The sequence below is a fragment of the Arvicanthis niloticus genome, chromosome 19 (genome assembly GCF_011762505.2).
Source record: "Arvicanthis niloticus isolate mArvNil1 chromosome 19, mArvNil1.pat.X, whole genome shotgun sequence".
NCBI classification, from domain to species: Eukaryota; Metazoa; Chordata; class Mammalia; order Rodentia; family Muridae; genus Arvicanthis; species Arvicanthis niloticus.
In genome coordinates this window covers 32,060,300-32,078,053 of record NC_047676.1, presented here as the reverse complement: position 1 = coordinate 32,078,053, position 17,754 = coordinate 32,060,300, and the positions used below count along the sequence as shown (strand labels likewise).

At 42.1% G+C, this 17,754-nt stretch overlaps 1 non-coding gene across 1 annotated transcript; it reads left to right on the top strand.

The window, feature by feature from the left end:
• Positions 1-12,040: 12,040 nt before the first annotated feature.
• On the top strand, positions 12,041-12,146 carry LOC117724074 (U6 spliceosomal RNA). The gene has a single exon (XR_004608763.1). It is a non-coding gene; the product is annotated as a U6 spliceosomal RNA (small nuclear RNA).
• The last annotated feature ends 5,608 nt before the right edge of the window (positions 12,147-17,754 follow it).

Below are 17,754 nucleotides of genomic sequence, written 5' to 3'. Positions count from 1 at the left end.
AAAGCATTTTCTTAGTTAGTGACAGATGGGGAAGGGCCCAGCGGCTTGTGAGTAGGGCTACCCTAGGCTGGTAGTCCTGGGCTCTTTAAGGAAGAACACTGAGCAAGACATGAGGAGTGAACATCACTCTTCCATGGCCTTTGCATCAGCTCCTGCCTCCAGGTTCCTGCCAGGTATGAGTTCCTTATACCTGGATTGGCCTAGAACTTACTACATAGACCAGACTGGCCTCAAATTCAGAATCCTCCTGCCTCTGCCTTCCAAGTGTTGGAATTGATTATAGTTGGGTCCATCGCACCTTAATCAAGATGTTTTAGTAGACATGGTTTAAATTGTGAACAGCAGTCAGGCCCCTGAAGGCAGAGGAGTGCTGTTCTGGTAGAGTTCCTTTAAGCATCATCGCATGTGGAAGAAATTTTAACAAAGCGGTAATGATAATTTCTGCCTGTAATGTATAACTACCAGTATTTTCTTGGTACCTGAAGGCATGGAGAACAAGTTAAAACATTTCAAATATATATATATTTCTTTAAAATACATTTCAGATTTTATCCTCTCACCCCATTCCCACCACCACCCAGGAACCCCCTATCCCATCCCCCTTCCTGCCTCCACAAGGGTGTGCCCCACCTACCCCCCACCCCCTCCCCACCCTCGAATTCCTCCCTGCTCGGTGTTCAGCCTTCATGGGACCAGGGATCTCCTCTCCCACCCATGCCCAAAAAGGCCATCCTCCCCTAAGTGTACAGCTGAAGTCATGGGTGCCTCCCTTTGTGCTCCCAGGCTGGTGGTTTAGACCCTGGGAAGCTCTGGTTGGCTGGCACTGTTGCTCCATAGAGGCAATTATTACACTGCATTATAGAAGATAGGCAAGGCGGTTACAACGAATATTGATTGGCAAGAGGAGCATGAGTATACAGCACTTGGTTTAGAGGTAATGGACCACTAGGGTTACAGACTGCTGCTTCTCTGCTGGCTTGTCAGGGCTCAGGGACATAGACATCCACAGATGGTTTCTACCCCTACTCCAAAACCCTAATATTTATTATGCAACCATCCATTGAACCAACTTATAATCGTCATTATTTCCCTTAATAAAACTGAGGTTCAGAAAGGCCTAAGGTTTCATAGCTAAGAGTCTACAGATCCTTACCTGCTTTTGGCTTCAGAGCTGTAACAATGGTGCTTTGTCACCACTTAAGAACATCTATTTTTTAAAGTGGGTCTCTCCCTATTGCCCAAGCTGGTCTTCACTCCTTGGGTTAAGTTTGCCTCAGGGCCTTTGGGCCCAGCTTTAGACTCCAGCCCTGGCCCTGAAAACTCAAATCAGTAAAGTTCTCTTAAGGTCTTCCAGAGGTTTGTAAGCCCCATGAGTCTTTTTTCTTAAAGGATTTAGTGGCGCACAGTAGGAAACAGAATGTACCAGGGACCAGCAGCACAGGCTCACACTGCAGCTTGGCCCTAAGGGATAGTTTACCTTTCAAGCTCTTTCCCTATAAAATGAAGGTCAGACTATTTAAGCACATCTAGGTCCCAACAAGTACTAAAGTCTTCTAGATCCACTCCATGTGTAAAAGGAGCTTCATCATGGTTTAACGGGAACAAACCTGAGGGCACCTATGTGACTATTTATTGATGGCTTACACTGTATTTCCCTCTTCCAAAACTTCATTATCTGGATGCTGAACAACATTTACAGGAGAGACACCACAAGCAGCTTGTTGTCACAATGACACATTTCTGAACCTTCAAAAGATCAACCCGGAATGCCTGATAGTGTAGATAGAATACTGATGGATTCAAAACTCACTTGAATCAAACAGGGAGGAGGAAATTGCTAGCAATTTACTTAAAAGATTCTTTTACACTCTGTACATTCCATTTCTGCCTAAGAACACACCTAAGAGCACTCTTGTTGTTTGTTTTAAAAGAAGAACATTAAAAATTGAATTAAGACTAAGAGCTGAATTGCACTCCTGGGTTTGCCATTTATTTGAAACTAAGGTTTGCCCTCCTGTACTCGACTTTCTTCACCTCTGTGAAGAGGTGGATAAGCTAAGCCCTCATCAGCACCAACATTTTTTTTTTAACGTTGCAATATAATTCACATGCAATAGGATGTTTTCTATTTGCTCATTGTTACAATAAACTAATAAAGGCAGATTCTTAAAATTCCACATACCAAAGGAGCACTGTATCATGTGACATGCTGAGAAGGGTTTGGGCAAACATCTCTAAAATGAACCATACTATGGACAATGAGAAAAGTGACTTGAGAAAGAGGATATCTCAAGGTATGGCTGGCAAACTTAATCCTCTCGCGGCCAGTAATGTTTACATACCACTAGAGAAAGCACTGATTTGACTCGTGGCCCACTTTCCAGGCATAAGACCTACTTTCTCTATCACAGTACTTTCAGCTTTGTTGGTACACTAGCGATCTAGTAGAATTCAACAGACAACACTTTTAAAGTGTGCATTACTCTCCTACAAAAGGGCTTTCTCCATTGGTGGTGGAGCAAGGCAGTCCTTACTTTCAGTGAGAAAGCCATCAGAGTCTGAGTCAATTTTCTTTATGATGGACTGCAATCGTCTTCGCTGCTCTTCATGGCCAAGTCTAACATACTCATCGGCGTCTTCCTTTGGGGAGAGAAACCACACAATGGAGAATTGAGCATTACAATCAGTGTGGCGTAATGGTGGAGGGAAATAGAGCTACCACCCGCCTCATTTGCCCCAATGGTTTCAGGATGACCCACACTTCTCTTTAATACGCCCCCACTACCACTCTAAGTGATCCTGTCCCTGGATCCAGGAATAGAAAGAATCTAATTCTGGGACTACAACAGTACCACCAGCTTTACAGGCCTCAGGGTCTCCTGGAGCCTCATATGCATGCCAGGAGAGCATTCTGTCAGTGAATTGTACCCCCAGTCCTTTTTTCTTTTGTGTTTGATTTTGAGACAGTCTTGCTAAATTGTCCAGGCTGATCTTGAGCTAGATCTGCGGCAGAGCTAGGTCTTTCTTAGTCTGTTGAGACTGAACTCCGGGAATACATCATCTATTTTAGAACTGCACAGAACGAGTTAGATTGCTCCAAAAATACGACTCCCCGTCTTTACTCAGAGTTTACTCATCTTTGAGAGCTGTCTCACATGTCCTGACTGAACACACTCCCACCTGCTCTCCACTTAACAGAAGAGCAGCTTCAGAACTGGAAGTGGAGAGACTGGAAGTGAATTATACCAAGGAGGCTGGACCTCAGAATCCAGTTCAAGCCTGCCTTTATTTCTCATTGCACAAATTAATGAGACTATTATGATATTTTATTATGTTAACACACTGTGAATTAATCAAGTCCAGCCACATTCTTCTAGTCTCAAGACTATTGTGTAACCAACTCCTCTAAATAGTAACCTGCCTTCCAAGAAGCAAGGAGACTCCTAAGACTCAGAAAGCTCGGAAGGACTTGCAAGGCCCCTCCTTGAGGTTATATGATTAATGGCAGTTGCTGGAGAAGAGGAGACTGGAGGGCTGCCTGTCACCTGGGTGGAAGCTCCCAAGGAATTTTGTGAGTTTTGTGAGTTGTCGCCATGCTAAGTAGAAGTTATAGTTATCTGTGCTCCTGCAAGTAACCCCAATAAATAACTGCATCACCAAGCTGGACTCAGAAGGAGTTGTTCACTGGTTTGTCTTGGTGCCCTGGCTGGCATGTATAGATGTCTGGTCATGTCTCGCCAGGAAAGCTCACAAAGCAACCGCCATTACCACACCTTTCTCAGATCTAGCAATTGCTTTTCTACTTTCAGATCAGTTCCTTTATTCTCCCTTTTTATTGTTTCCATATGTAAGGAAGAATACATGAAATTTGTTCATCTGTGTATCTGGCTTATTTCACTTAACACAGTATCCAGCTCATCCATTTTGCTAAAAATGATAAGATTTTATTCTTCTTTATGGGTAAATAATACTCTACCCTCAATCCCACACACACAATTTTATTTATCTGTTCATCTGCTAACAGGCACTAGGCTAATTTCCTTAATAGTTCTTTAATAAACATGGACACGCAGGTGAATGTTTTGTATGTTGACTTCATTTTCTTTGTATGTATGCCCAGCAGTGATACAGCTGGACAATATGGTAGCTCTACTTTCAGTTTTTCTTTTTTCTTTTGAGGACCATTCATGCTGCTTTTCATAGTGGTTGGGCTCCAATCACTGCTCTATAAGGTTCCTTATTGTCTACATCTTTACCAGTATTTATCTGTTAGTTAATTAATTAATTAATTAATAATAGCTCTTATAACTGGGGTGAGATCTTATCTCATTGTGCATTATAGTTTTTAATACTTTAAAAACTTTTATTTTTTTATTTTGTATCTATGAATGTTTTGCCTATATGCATGTATGTGTCTAGTGCCCACAGAAGCCAGAAGGTGGCACTGGATCCCCTGGAACTTGAGTTACAGATGGTCGTGAGCCACCATGTGGGTGCTAGAAACTGCACCCAGGTCTTCTGGAAAAGCAGCCAGTGCTCTTAACTGCTGAGCCAGCCCTCCAGAACTCTGTATATCAAAATTTTACTTTGCATTTCCTTAGTGGGTGATGATATTGAACCCTTTTTCTCATATTTGTCAGACATCTGTATTTCTTCTTCTTTTGAGAGGTGTCTTTGGGTCATTGGCCAACCTTTTTTTTTTTTTAAGATTTATTTATTGTTTATATATGTGAGTATACTGTCGCTGTCTTCAGCATGTGCTGAAGAAGCTGTCTTTTCTCCAAAGTATGTTTTTGGCACTTTTGTTATAAATCATTTGGCAGTAGATGAGTGGGTTTTTTGATGAATTCTCTGTTCCATTAGTCTATAGGTTTTTAATGCTAATTTCCATGGGTTTTTTTTAAGCTTAATCTTCATAACATGCCTTTAAATTAGTTATTACAATGCCTTCAACATCACTGTTTTTGTTCTAGAATGTTTTGGCTCTCAGAAGTCTTTGTTCTTTCCAGTGACCCTTAGGATTGTCTTCTAGATCTGAAAAATGTTGTTGGTATTCTGGGCGGGGGCAGGGGCGGGGGCTGGGGGTGGGGTCTTGAATTGGATGTATGGAGCACTCTGGGTATTATGGCATTTTAACAATACTAATTCCTTCAACCTGTGCCTTTTTTGATAATGCATGCTGCTAGATATCTGTATTCTGAAGTTCACTGAAATTTGCGTATGCAAATTAGAAGCACTGGCTAATTGTGAACTGTCACTCTGTTATCTCCACACTGATGTCTTGTTTGTTTGCTTGTCATCAGCTACTGAGATGTGTATTTCATAATCTCTCACTATGGTTACTCATTTCTCTACTTCTTTTGTCCTATATATTCCAGCTTTACTATCAATGGCTCCAGCTTTATTATGTTCTGTTCTTCTAGTGAGGTCTTATATAAAGTATGTTTGTGGCTTTTAAAACTCATACACAAAGATGTAAAAGTTGTACTTATTAATGGGTGCTATCATAGTTACTTTTCCTTTTTTTGTTTTGAAACAGGGTGTCTCCATTATGAAGCTCCATTTGTTCTGAAACTAGACATGTAGAGAAGCTGGCCTTGAACTCCTGGTGATCCACCTGCCTCTGCCTCTGGAGTGCTGAGATTAAAGTCACGCCCCACCACCACTTGGCTTTAGTTACTTTTTTTATAGCTGAGAAAAGATATCATGACCAAAGCAACTCACAGAAAGGTGGATTTATTTGGTATTTACAGTTCCAGAGGTATGGGGGTGGATCACCACCGTGTCAGAGAACATGGCAGGAGACAGGCAGACGTGACACTGAAGTGACAAAGGAGAACTCAACATATTAATCCACAAACAGGAAGCAGAAAGAGTTAATTGGGAATGGCATGGGCTTTTAAAACCTTCAAGCCCTTCCTCAGTGGCACCCCTCCTCCACCAAAACCACCCCTCCTAATCTTCCTCAAATCATTTCAACAACTGGGGACCAAGCCTTCAAACTTAAGAGCCCTTTTTTTTTTTTACATTGGTCCATTAAAAGTTACATCACAGCTTTAAATATCATCCCCAAATCTTTGCTTTTTGTGGGGGTGGGGTGGGAACAGGTCTACATATAGCTCAGGCCTGCCTCAAAGTCCCAATACTCCTACCTCAGATTCTGGAGTACCGGAATTATGTGTGTGTTCCACGATACGGTGTGTGTGTGTGTGTGTGTGTTGTGTGTGTGTGTGTGTGTGCACGCCCATATGTAGGGCCACAGAACACTATCTCAGATGTATTCCCCAGTGCTCCCCCCACCTTATCCTTTGAGGCAGCTTCCCTCATTGGTCCAGAACTCCCCAAGGAGGTTGGATTAGCTGGCCAGTGAGCCCCATAAAGTTACCCCTTTTCATCTCTCCAGCTCTGGGATTAGGAGTGTATGCCACCACGTTTGGTTTATAGATACATATCCGGGGCCTCATTCTCTCAAGGCAAGCACTGTATGTTCACACTTTCACTTTTATCTACCCTAACCAGTTCAAGAAGAAAAGTGGGCCAGCAAGATGCCTCATAGGTAAAGTCACTTGCTGCCAAGCCTAAGGACAAACATTCTACCCCCAAATTCTACATGGTTGGAGGAAAGAACCTGTAAATTATTCTCTAACCACCACCTATGCAATGTGGCAGGACAATGTGTATGCATGCGTACATGCATGCATGTGCACGTGGTGCTCATGCATGTGTGCACACATACACACAAAGATATATACATCTTTATATCAACATAAATACATAAAAATAACTGAACATATGTTTTTAAAACATATTTTTTTAAAAAATGACAACAAAGGTCAGCACATTACTGGTATAAATACTGGAAAGAAGGAAAGACAACTGTAGGTATTTGCGAATGACATTTTGTAGGTAAACAAAGAAACCTGTTTTACTATGCTATAAGTTAATGCTGTTTAAATGAAATAAATTCAACAATATCGCTACATACAAAAACCAGTCTATTTTTCCTATGTTCCAGTAAACAAAGCTACAAAGTAAATTAAAATACGCTATTTGCAAGTTTTTTTTTTAAAAATCAAATATTTCACAAAATATAACGGAAGATGTGAAGATTCTCTATACAGAAAAATTGCAATGATTTGAGAGTCTGTGTCTTATCTACTGTGCTATAAAAAACATTTCCCAAGTCATGTTCTAAGAAAATGAAAGCAGATATCTTAGAAATTCAAAAGGTAGACTATGCTCAGGGATCAGAAGCAGCCATCCAGCAGCATGTGATATTTTTTCCAGTTTGGCACATGTATTCAACGTAATTTCTTCCTGAGTCCCAGGAATTTTGTTCTGTGGAATTGACACGTGATTCTTAAACTCATACTAAAAGAAAAGGCCAAGTAAAACAACGGCAACAACAAAATAAATAAATTAATTAATTAATTAAAAAGATCAACTTCACCTTGACAGGAACGAGGAAGGATTCACACAGCGGGATTGTTTTGGTTTGAGTGTGAAATGTTCTGCATGAGGGTACTCGTATTTGAACACTTGGTCCCTAGATGGAAGAAGTGGGTTTTGGGAAGCAGGTGTAAACTCTGAGGATTTGCATGATGTTATAAGAAGATGCTGCCACAGACACAGCCTGTGCTGTGTCCATGATGGAGTGTGTCCAAATGATGGGCCAAATAAACTTTTGTCAGGTATTGGGTTAATGGCACAAAGATAACTAGTGTGTAGATATTGGACTCACTATAAAGTTATAGTAACTAAACCAGTTTGGCATGATTGTCAGTGTCCAGAAACAAACCCTCCTCACACACCCCCACTTGATTCATGACAGACTTGCCAATAGCAAGCTGTGTGATAAAGACTGTCCTTCCAATAAATACTGATCGACGAATTACCTAACCATGTGAGGAAAAATAACTTTGATCACAACCACACACACATACATTCTAGGTGAGGTTCAGATGCAAATGTTATAATCACAATAATAAAGCATATAGAAATTAACATAAGGAAAAAAAACCTTTATGGCTTTGTGCAGGCAAAAATTAACACACAAAAAAATCACTGACCAATACAAAAAGGTTTTACAAGTTTGATATTAACATTAAGAATGCTTGTTAAAAAAATAGATAATCCAGATAACAAAAAAGAAGACATTTGTTTTACTTTTTAAAATTATGTATTGGTTCTTTGTGAATTTCTGTTGCTGTGAGGAAAGATCATATGACCAAAAAGCAAGTTGGAGAGGGAAGGGTGTGTTTGGCTTACATTTCCACATTGTAGTCCCTCAATGAAGGAAGGCAGGACAGAAACTCAAATAGGGCAGGAACCTGGAGGCAGGAGCTGTGCATCATCAGAACCCACAGAGGATGCTGCTTACTGGCTTGTTCCTTTTCATTATAGATATGCACAGGACTGGCCACCAACAGCTACACAACACAGTCAATGCTGGGTTATTTTGAAATGTCCTCTGGTAACAGCGTTACCAGAGGACATTTTCAAAATAATTCTCCAATTTAGCCTCAGGCAGATTTTTGGACAAGGGCAGAAAGCAGCCACATTCTTCACCAAAAATTTCACAAAAATAGTCTCTAGGCTACACACTGATATCCTTATCCTCTGAAGCTTCTTGAGCTGGGTTCTCACAGTTCACCTTCAGCACCACTTCCTTCCATGTTCCCACTATTATGGCCCACTGAATTCTGCTCAAAGCATTCAGCTGCTTCTCTAATCCAAAGTCCCAAAGTCCACATTCCTCAAAACAAAACAAAACACATGGTCTGGCCTATCACAGCAATACTCTAGTCCCTGGTACCAACTCTGTCTTAGTTAGGGTTGCAATTGCTGTGAAGAGAGAACATGACCACAACAACTTTTTTTTTAAACAAAAATGCTACGTATTTAATTGTCAAGGAAGTGCAAATTAAAATATTGATGAGATATCAATATATGCATTTAATCCTGACGCTATCAGGAACCACAACAACTATTGTAAAGGAAAACAGAAAGGCTGCTTACAGTTCAGAGACTTAGCCCATTGTCATCATGGCAGGAAGTGTGGTGGCATGCAGGAAGACATGGTGCTAGAGAACTCTATATCTGGATCAGCAGGCAGCAGGAAGAGAGAGTGAGCCACTGGGCCCGGCTTGAGCTTCTGAGACCTCAAAGCCCACTCACAGTGACACATTTCCTCCAACAAAGCCACACTTGTTCCAACAAGATCACACCTTCTATTAGTGACACTTTGTATGAGCCTGTGAGGTAATTCTCATTCAAACCACCACACTCAGTGTATAAAAAGTATTTTTAAAGATTATAAAAAAGGAAGTGGTTGTGGAAGTGGCTTAGCAGTTAAGAACTGGCTGCTGCCACATCTATGCTTGGTTTCCAGGGACTTGGATCTGACTGTCCTGGTGATGAAGTAAAGACAAGACAGACAGGCAGACAGAAAGTTGGGGTCAGGGGGTCTAGGCTTTTAGATGGAGAAACCTCAGCAACCTGGAAACTCAGTGTGTTTACTGTGTAAAATTGAATAGAGAGGTAGGGTCATTGTACACTATTGAACAAGTTCTTACATACAGATGAACAAGGAGGTAAGGTTTTATGGTATACAGCTGGATCAAGGAGGCAGAGCCATCTCTATAGGGGAGCAGTCCTCAGGTCATAAACATCCAGGGGGAGAAAGCTATGGTGGGTCTCTTCTGCTCACAATGTCAGCAGTTGTACTCAGTCTCAATGAGGGCTGTCCATCCCTCTGAACTTGAGGATGTTGGGTTCTTGATATGCCCATGTCACTACCTAACATTTGCTCAGTACTGCATTAACTCAGGCTTTCTCTACTTCCTACCATCTGTTCTTCCAAAGGACCTGGGTTCAATTCCCAGCATCCACATGGTGGCTCACACTGTCTGTAACCCCAGTTCTAGAGGAACTGATGTCTTGGTAGGGCCTCTATTGGCATCAGACATGTAAGTGATGTACAGACATATATGTAGGCAAAACCCCAGATTATAAATAAATAAAAATAAAAACTCTACTCCCCAATGACCTCGGAGACTTCCCTCATATCATGCACTTGAATTAATTCAACATGGATCAAAGACATCAATGCAATAGCCAACACTATAAAACTCTAAAGAGAAAACACAGACAAAACACCTTTGTGACCTCAAGTTGGGCAGCAATTTCTGATAATATGATATCAAAACTAGAAAACTGAAGAAAAGAAGTAGGCAAATTGGATTTCAGCAAAATCTTTTTTTTTTTTTTTTTTTTTTTTTTTTGGCTTTTTTTTTTCAAGACAGAGTTTCTCTGTGTAGTCCTGGCTGTCCTGGAACTCACTCTGTAGACCAGGCTGGCCTCAAACTCAGAAATCTGCCTGCCTCTGCCTCCCAAGTGCTGGGATTAAAGGTGTGCGCCACCACCTCCCGGCTTAGGAAAATCTTTAACTTTTGTGTTCTAAAGAACACTGCCGCTCTTTCCAGCCAGAGCCAAGAGATAGGCATCTCTCAGGACAACTGACACAAGCACCGCAAGACCCTGCAGTAAGAGAAAACCCTACCACAAGAAGCAGAAGTATGAGCTGGGACAACCTGCTGCCAACACTAAAACTGGCCCTTGCCACATATACACACAGTCCGAGTTCGAAGAAGCAATAAGAAGTATCGTGCCCTGAGATTGGATGTGGGGAACTTTTCCTGGGGCTCTGAGCATTGTACTCACAAAACAAGGATCACTGATGTCTACAACACATCCAATAATGAGCTTGTCTGCACCAAGACCCTGGTGAAGAACTGCATTGTGCTTATTGACAGCACACCATAGCGGCAGATTAAAAAAAAAAAAAAAAAAAAAAAAAAAAAAGCAACAACCCAAGTCCACAAATCATGCCTTGCCTTTGGCGTTTTCTAGAGATAAGATCTCATACAGCCAGGGAGATGGAATAGGTGGTTCTAGGGAGAAGAAATGGGGAAAGGGGATGACATCGGTATTGTAAATAAATAAAATATCCAATAAATAAAAAGATCTCATACAGCCTAGACTGCTCCCAAATTCATGATGTAGCAGAAAATGATCTTGAATTTTCCACCCTCCATCCTCCACCCCTCAAGTGTTGGGATTACAGGTGTGTATCACCACACCTGGGTTTGTGCAGTGCTGGGGATGGAACCAGAGCTTTGTGCGTGCTGGGTAAGCACTCTACCAGCTGAGCTAAGCCCCAGACTCAGTATGGTTCTGCACCTTGGTGCATCTGTAAAATATGAACAATGGTACCTGGTTTGTTTGTTTGTTTGTGAGAGTTTTAAAGGGCATGAGTTGATTTAACAGTTTATTATGAGAACAGAGAGTTCAGATTTAATTGACCATCCTTTATTCCAGGCACAGGAAACTGTATGTAACACTAAACAGGTCTTTTACTTGAGAATTACTGGTCCATTCATCCATCAGTCTAAAGTGAACACATCCACTCCCTTACTTATTCACACATTCAGCATGTTTTGAGTGCCTACTGTGTGCTTGTGAGCTTCTGAAAGACCACCTCACTGTGGTAGTCTGTCAGAAGCTCACAGTCTGGCATGGGAGGCATAGCCTGAGTACTGTGTGTGCTACACCTTCAGAAGTCAGGAAGTCAGTGTCTGGATGACACAGGACAGCCCTGGAGGTGAGAGACTGATTGTAAAGATACTGAGAATGTTCTCCAATGAAGCCCATCAGACTAGCTTCAGTTCCACCACCACAATGCAGTGGGTTGATGACCCCTCTGGCCCACAGTGAAAGGAGCTCTTTCATTGAGACCCCTAATAAATGTCAGGCTTTGAATAAAAGGCTGTCTCAAGAACAAGGAACTCTAGACCCTAAGCTGTGCTGTGTGGCCTCTGGCATGTCACTCCCTCCCTCCCCCTGTGCCTCAGCTTCTTAGTGCAATGAAGGATGCTCTCTGGTCCTGAAGGATAGAGGTCCTTACTGCAAGGAGTCACACCGCTCCTCCTTGATCCCTGCTTCTGTTTCCTCCTTCCTCCCCTCTATAGAACTCTGCACAGTGCTTGCTTTGGCAGCACACATAAAAAATGTAAAATAATAAGGAATAGATGAGAATGGTCCTTGTGCGAGATAACACACAAATTCGTGAAGTGTTACATATTTTTAAAATAATACATAAAAGATATCTCTCTCTCTCTCTCTCTCTCTCTCTCTCTCTCTCTCTCTCTCTCTTACACACACACACACACACACACACACACACACACCTACCTATTCTCTATCCTCTCTTATACACAGTGTACTGCTGGGCAGGGATCAACTCTCTCAGCAAATTGCTCCCAGGAGGAACATGAAATGAAACAAGCAACCAAAACACGCAAACAGTCAAAACAGTCACCACTTTCCTGTCTGCAGCTGGCCCATTTGGCCAGCCTGACTTTGTCCCGAGGAAGACTCATCTTTCAATTACCTGTGCCATGGCCTGGAGGTTCCATATTTCCAAATTCTCTGTTTGGAATTCTCTCTTCACAATATTTCAGAAAGAAGAGTCAATTTTGCAGTTTTCTCCAAATCAGCTTATTGCTTGAGGATCTGGGAGAGGCTGAGACAGGATGAGAAAATGGAAACCCAGCCAGACCCCATGCTTTCCATGCTGGGCAGCTTCCCAACCTCAGCAGCAGAGGGATGATGGAGAGGAAGACCCTGGGCACCTGCCTCCAATGACTGGCTGTGTCACAGTATAGAAGAGTGAAAGGCCACCTCCCACAGGTTCTATTGTTCCTGTGTGTCTGGAGTCTGGCTGTAGTCAGTGTCAAAGGCACAATGGTGTGTGGTGGATGTCTCCTCCTCACCCTCTCAGCCTGGGCTGTCTCTTCTCTCTGTGAGGAAAACCAATCAACCAATCTCTCTCTCTCTCTCTCTCTCTCTCTCTCTCTCTCTCTCTCTCTCTCTCTCTCTCTCTCTCTCCCTTCTTTCTCTCCTCCCCCCTCTCTCAATGAAAACACTGGAGAGTTGTTGATGTCATATGGGCCAAGAAGGACCTTGGAAGAAACAGAGAGAGCTTCTTCCTTACTCATTGCTGTGGGGAACCAAAAGGAAAAAACTTGACCCAAATCAGACAAGGTATCCAAGCTTCATTTCTGTTTCTGTGATAAAGTATACTGATCAAACTTAGGAGAGAAAGGGGTCCCTTTGGCTTACACTTCCAGGTTACAGTCTGTCATAGCTGCACAGTCACAGCGAAGGAACTTGAAGCGGCTACCTGAATTGAGTGGAGGGAAATAAATGTATGAGGAACTGCTTGCTTGTTTGGCTGACTTTCTTCTCTGTTATACAATTCAGGATTCCCAGCCTAGGGGATGATGCCGACCATGGTGGGCTGAGTCTTTCAACATCACATAGCAATTAAGACAACCCCCACCCAAACATTTCCATAGGCCAGCTTGATCTAGACAGTTCCTTAATTGTCTTCCCAGGTGACAGTTTGAAGCTAATCATTCCACGAAGCCACGATAGCATGACTAAGTTGTTTTGGCTTTCTTAGACCATGCAAGTATTTGGATTATAAGGAAGGAGCAGTAAGTGAGTCAAAGTTATGGGCTCTGGAATCAGGTGGACTTACCCTGAGTTGTGGAACCTTGAGTCAATGACTTAACACCGCCGGGCGGTGGTGGCGGACGCCTTTAATCCCAGCACTTGGGAGGCAGAGGCAGGCGGATTTCTGAGTTCGAGGCTAGCCTGGTCTACAGAGTGAGTTCCAGGACAGCCAGGGCTACACAGAGAAACCCTGTCTCGAAAAAAAAAAAAAAAAAACAAACAAACACCAAAATAAAAAAATAGTAAATAAATAAATATCTTCCCACAAAAAAAAAGAAAAGAAAAAGAAAGACAGGCCACGTAGCTCAGTGGGAGCGCCTGCCGAGCTTGTAGGAGGTTTGAACCCCAGCACTGTACATGTACGCACACACACAGGAGCGCACCTTTGAGTGAGGTTCCACTGAACCTCTGAAGAGGTTGGAGTCAATGCCAGAAGACGGCAGCTAGATTAACTGTGGAGGTCAACTAAACATTTGTCTCCTTCCTCTGTGAATTAATGTAAGTTGATGAATAATGTGGTTCCCCCCCCCCCTTTTTCTTGAATTTGTTTTTAACGCGTGTGTTTGGGTCTTTAAAAAGAGCATCTTCTGTCAACCCACAGAAAAGTAAAATGGACCAAGTTTGGAAAATCTAGGTAGACGTTTATGTGTAAGCATCACAAGCATCCAGAAGATGGCAGTATAATGACGGTTTTCAAAATGTTGGCTCTAAGGAAGGGAAAAATGCTTAGGAAAAATCCAATCTCTCTCTCTCTCTCTCTCTCTCTCTCTCTCTCTCTCTCTCTCTCTCTCTCTCTCTCTCTCTCTCTCTGTTGTTTTTGTTTTGCTTTGTTTTCTTATTTATTTGAAGTATGTTATCACATTACGTAGCCTCACACTAGGCTAGCTTCAAACTCACCATGTCCAGATTTCAAAATCTAGATCTTCCGACCTCTGACTCTCGTTTTCTCAGATTTCAGCAGCACATCCTTCTGTGTCTAGTAAGACTTAAACGACTTTGAAACTGTATTTAAAGATGAGATGCCAGGAGGAGAAATAAAAGCATGACCTGGAGGCAGGGGTGAGAGGCATGCCTGTGTTGAAGATTCTACAAGACTGGTTGACTTAATTAGAACGTGTATGACTGTGTATGGAGGACTAGAATGTTAAGGTCTGAGTCCAGATTATTTGGGGCTGCCTTTATTCCCTGTATGTCCTTTATCCCCTATCTGTCTGTTTCTTCCCTTTCCCAATTGTCCACCTCCATGTTCCACCCAGCATCCATTTTTGTGACTACTGTTTTAAAATATTCAAACAAGACCGAATACCTGTCAATCCAAAGTCTAGTAACATTATCAGCTATTCCTATAGTCTCTAACAGAGATTTCCCAGAGGTAAACCACAGGCCTGATGTTCCAACTAATGTATTTTTTAAGACTTATTTATTTATATGAGTGCTCTGTTTGCATATATGCCTGCACACCAAAAGAGGGCATCAGATCCCAGTATAGACTGGTTGTGAGCCACCATGTGATTGCTGGGAATCGAACCCAGGACCTCTGGAAAAACAGCCAGTGCTCTTAAACGCTGAGCTGTCTCTCCAGCCCCAAGCCAACATATATTTTAAGTACCTTAGTTTATTACTTTCTTTTCTTCTGTTACAAAATGTCACAAAACTGTTACTAAGTTAGAACATGGTACTCAGGGTAACTTAAATCCATGCTCCAGGGTCATGATCACTGGTGTTTAATTCCAGAATAAATTATCTCATTCCCAACAAGCACAAACACACTTTTTTAAAAATATATTTATCTTTAATCTTTTTTTTACAGTCCAGCTGTTATCCCCTCCTAGTCTTCCCTCAGATAGTTCCTTCTCCTATTCCTCCTCCCCCTTTTTTCCAAGAGGATATCCCTACCCCCTACCCCACCCCCATCCCACCCCACCCTGCCAGGTGTCCCCACACCCTGGGGCCTCAAGTCTCTTGAGGGTTAGGTGCATCTTCTCTCACTGAGGCCAGACTAGACAGTCCTCTGCTGTACATGTGTCTAGAGTCTCGGATCAGCTAGTATATGCTGCCTGGTTGGTGGCTCAGTGTCTGGGCAATCTCAGGTGTCTGGGTTAGTTGAGACTGCTGGTCTTCCTATGGGGTTGCCCTCCTCCTCAATGTCTTTTAGCCTTTCGCTAATTCAACCACAGGGGTTCCCAACTACAGCCCATTGGTTCGGTGTATCTGCAACTGTCTTGGTCAGCAGCTACTTTGGCCTCGGAGGACAGCCATGCTAGGCTCCTGTCTGTAAGCATACCATCGCATCGGTAATTTTTTAAAAGTCAAGTGTTAGAACATGGCCCACAGAATCAACTGATCAGGACTTAAGTGGGCTCACAGAGATCCGGGAGCATGTATGGGTCTGACCTAGGTTCTCTGCATGTATGTAGTGGTTGTGTAACTCGTTGTTCTTGTGAAATTCCTAACTGGGAGCAGGGGCTGTCTCTGACTCTTTTTGCCTTTCTTTGGTCCTTTTTCCTCTTACTGGGCTGCCTTGTACAGCCTTTATGTGAGAAAACATGCCCAATTTTTTTTTTTTTTTTTTTTTTTTTTTTTTAGATTTTTTGAGACAGGGTTTCTCTGTGTATCTCTGGCTGTCCTGGAACTCACTCTGTAGACCAGGCTGGCCTCAGAAATCCACCTGCCTCTGCCTCCCAAGTGCTGGGATTAAAGGCGTGCACCACCACCACTGCCCGGCTTTTTTTTTTTTTTTTTTTAAATCTTTTTTAAGGATTTATTTATTTATTTATTTATTTAATGCATATGAGTACACCACTGCTCTCTTCAGACACACCAGAAGAGGCCATCAGACCCCATCACAGATGGCTGTGAGCCACCATGTGGTTGCTGGGAATTGAACTCAGGACCTCTGGAAAAGCATTCAGTGCTCTCAACCACTGAGCCATCTCTCCAGCGCCGTGCCCACTCTTATTGCAACCTCTTATGCCATTTTTCATTAGTGTCCCCCTAGAAAGCCTGCTCTCTTCTTAGGGGAGGTGAAGTAGAGGGTGGATCCAAGGGAAAGAGGAGGAAGAAGGAGAGACAGAGTGGGGGTAGGGAAAACCGCCTTCAGGATGTTATATCTGAGAGAAAAATAAATTTAAAAAGGAAAAAAAGTCAAGTTGTTTACAAATATCTGTGCAGTATGTAGCAGAGGATGGTCTTGTCGGGCATCAATGGGAGGAGAGGCCCTTGGTCCTGTGAAAGCTCAAGGCCCCAGGGTAGGGGAATTTGAGGGTGGGTAAGCAGGAGTGGGTGGGTAGGTGGGGGAGCACCCTCATAAAAACATGGGAGGGGGGATGGGATAGGGGGTATTTTATTATTATTATTAGTGTGTGTGTGTGTGTGTGTGTGTGTGTGTGTGTACTGTGTGTATGCACATGCATGCCACATGTATGTGGAGACCAGAATACAACTTCATAATAGAGACTGTTCTTTCCTTTGACCTTTATGTGTTCCAAGTCTAACTTGCTAAGCTATAGCACCCATCCCTATAAACCTAATTTTAAATAGTAAAATAGTTCTAGGGAGTCAATCAGGAAAAAAAAAACATGGCTGTCAAATTCTTGAAGAAAGGAATAATATTAATAATAAAATTGTTTTAAGATAAAAAAATTAAACAGTCATAAGTTCAAAATGGGACACTTAGTCCAATTTCTAAATGTTACTTTATTTCCAAATGAGGCAAATTTTATGGTCTACCTTAAGGTGGAGTGTTTGTTATTTGAGACTTGGTTTCACTATGTGCTGCTGGCTTGAACCTTGATTCCCCTTCTTCAGTGTTGCACAGATATATAACATTGTGTTCAGCTAATGTAGCCTTTTATCAATACTTGGTGACACCTAAAAACTTAGAGAAGCTCTGGTTAAATATCTGAATCAAATACAATCTTTTTAATTAGCAGAAGTTATCCAAATACTCAAAACAATGTGAGTCTACAAAAATTATAACCCTCTCAACCATGAGCTCCCTCAAACAGTACTTATACCCTTTGTAAATTCATCTTAATCTTCTTGATTAATTCTAAAATTAAAAAAACCACTAATATTTCTGATTTCAAACCATTCGACTAGTAGAATATCAGGACCTCTGATGAGCTAAATTTTCTTAGCTATTATATAAAGAATGAAACATACACAAATCAGTAC